Source organism: Pteropus alecto, unplaced genomic scaffold (genome assembly GCF_000325575.1).
Source record: "Pteropus alecto unplaced genomic scaffold, ASM32557v1 scaffold231, whole genome shotgun sequence".
Classification (NCBI taxonomy): domain Eukaryota; kingdom Metazoa; phylum Chordata; class Mammalia; order Chiroptera; family Pteropodidae; genus Pteropus; species Pteropus alecto.
In genome coordinates this window covers 928,000-931,268 of record NW_006431805.1, presented here as the reverse complement: position 1 = coordinate 931,268, position 3,269 = coordinate 928,000, and positions in this window count along the sequence as shown.

Below are 3,269 nucleotides of genomic sequence, written 5' to 3'. Positions count from 1 at the left end.
TATTTGGAGTTTTTAGGCTTCATGGATCTGGATGTTCCTTTTTCTCCTCAGATTGGGAAAGATTTTTGTCATTATTTCTTTAAATAAGCTTTCTGCTCTTTTCTGTTTGTCTGCTTCTTCCAAAACTACCGTACAAGCCCATAATACTTTTTTCAAATTTTACTTTTTTTTTTTTTATCTGATTAGATAGTTTCAAATGACTTGGCTTTTATCCTCTAATTGATTCTTTTTTTATTGTTTTATTATTTTTTATTTTTTTATATATATATTTTTTTTATTTTCGTCAAATCAATACACGGACACAGTTAAAGGTAAATAGTGCTAAAAGGCTTATGATAACAGCTAGTAGTTCCCTGATGTGCTCTGAGTACAGCTCCTCAGCATCAACCATTTTTATTTTTAAAAAAAAAATTCTTTAATGCCACCGCATATTGGACCCCTTTTACCTCACTTATCTCCCTCTGCCCTGCTCACTCCCCTCTTGTAACTACTAGAGTATTGTCCATCTCCATGATTCTGTTTGTTTTTCCTATTCACATGCTGCTTTTAAGTTTATATCACACATACAAGTGTTATCATGTGGTTTTCCACTTTTTCTGTCTGGCTTATTTCACTTAGCATAATTACCTTGAGGTCCATCCATGTTGTTGCAAATGGCAGTATTTCATCTCTTCTTATGGCTGTGTAATATTCCATTATATATATGTACCACTGCCTCTTTATTCAATCATCTATTGTAGGACACCAGTTGCTTCCATGTCCTGGCCACTGTGAATAATGTTACTATGAACATCAGTGTGCAAATATCATTTCAGATATGAATTTTCAAGTCTTTGGGGTAAATACCCAGTAGAGGGATTGCTGGATCATATAGTAGATAAATTCTTAGTGTTTTGAGGAACTTCCATACTGTTTTCCATAGTGGTTTTGCCAATTTGCAGTCCCACCAGCAGTGTATGAGGGTTCCTTTTTCTCTGCATCCTCTCCAACATTTGTTATTACTTGTCCTGTTGATTATAGCTATTCTAACAGTTGTGAGATAGTATCATTGTGTTTTTGATTTTCCTTCTCCTAATAACTAGTGATGATGAATATCATTTCATATGTTTGATGGCCATTATTTGTCTTCTTGGGAGAAGAGTCTGTTCAGGTCTTCTGACAATTTTTTTAATTGAATTTATTTTGTTTATTTGTTTTTGTGATTGAGTTATATGAATTCCTTGTGTATTTTGGATATTAGGCCTTTATTGAAGGTGTGGGTTGCAAATATATTTTCCCATTCAGATGATTGTCTCTTTATCTCATTGATGGTGTCTTTTGTGGTGCAGATGCTTTTTAGTTTGAGATAATCCCATTCATTTATTTTAGCTTTTATTTCCCTTGCCTTAGAGGTCAAATTCATAAAATCCTCTTTAAGTCCAAGGTCTATGAGTTTACTTCCAACATTTACTTCTATGAACTTTAATGTTCCAGGTCTTATATTCAGTTCCTTAATCCATTCTGAGTTAATTTTTGTATGTGGGGATAGACAACAGTCTAGTTAGATTCTTTTGCAAGTGGCTTTCCAGTTTTCCCAGCACCATTTACTGAAGAGGCTTTCCTTTCTCTGCTCTATGCTTTTGGCTTTTTTGTCAAAAATTATTTGCCCTTAAAAACATGAGTTTATTTTTGGACTCTCGATTTGATTTCACTGGTCTGTGTGGCTGTTTTTCTACCAATATCATGCTGTTTTGATTATTATCACTTTCTAGTATAATTTAAATTAGGGAAGAGTGATGCTTCTAGCATTGTTCTTTTTTCTCAGAATGACTTTGGCAATTCAAGGTATTTTGTTCTTCCATACAAATCTGATGATTTTTTGTTCTATTTCTTTAAAAATCTTGATGGGATTTTGACGGAGATTACATTAAATCTGTATAATGCTTTAAGTAATATGATTATTTTAACTATGTTGAGTCTTCCTATCCAAGAACATGGAATATATTTCCATTTCTTTGTAACCTCTACAATTTCTTTTAATAGGGTCTTATAGTTTTCATTATATAAATCCTTCACATTTTTTTAGATTAATTCCTAGATATTTTATTCTTTTTGTTGTAATTGCAAAAGGAATTATATTTTTTTACTTATTTTTCTGACAATTCATTATTAGAGAATAGAAATGTTATGGATTTTTGAACATTGATTTTGTATCCAGAAACTTTAATGTATTTGCTTATTATTTCTAGTAGTGTTCTTATAAAGTATTTAGACTTTCCTATATAGAGAATCATGTCATCTGCAAATAGTGACAGTTTGACTTCTTCGTTTCCTATTTCGATGCATTTTATATATTTCTTTTGTCTGACTGCAATCGCTAAGACTTCCTATATTATATTGAATAACAGTGGTGATAGTGGACAGCCTGTTCTTGTTCCTGATCTTAGAGGGGAGGTTTTTACATTTTCATCATTAACAATAATGTTGGCTGAGCGATGGTCGCATATGACTTTTATTATGTTAAGGTACTTTCCTTCTATACCGATTTTATAAGTGTTTTTTTTTTTTTTTATCATAAATCGATGCCATATCTTGTCTAAGACTTTTTCTGCATCTATTGATATGATAATATGATTTTTATTTTTTTAATTCGTTTATGTGGTGTATCACATTGATTGATTTACATATGTTGAACCATCCGTGTGCTTCTGGAATGAAGCCTACTTGATCATGGTGTATAATCTTTTAATATGTTGTTGTATTTGGTTTGCTAGTAACTTATTTTGGATTTTTCATCTGTGTTCATGAGAGGTATTGCTTCTGTAGTTTTCTTTTTTTGTGTTATCTTTACCAAATTTGGGTATCATGATAATACTGATCTGATAAAATGATTTAGGAAGTATTGCCTCCTCTTTAACTTTTTTGGAAGAGTTTAAAGAGAATAGGTGTTAAATCTTCTTTGAATGTTTGGTAGAATTCACTGGTGAAGCCATCTGTTCCTGGACTTTTGATGATTGTTTCAATTTCCATACTGCTGATTGCTTTATTTAGATTTTCTAGTTCTTCTTGATTCAGTCTAGGAGGGTTGTACCTTTCTAAGTACTGGTTCATTTATTCTGGGTTACTAAATTTGGTATTATATATTTTTTCATAGTATCCTTATATAATCCTTTGTATTTCTTCAGTGTCTGTCGTAGTTTCCCCTCTTTCATCCCTGATTTTGTTTATTTGTGTCCTTTCTCTTTTTTCTTCAGGAAGTCTAGCCAGATGTTTGTTCATTTTTTTTTTTC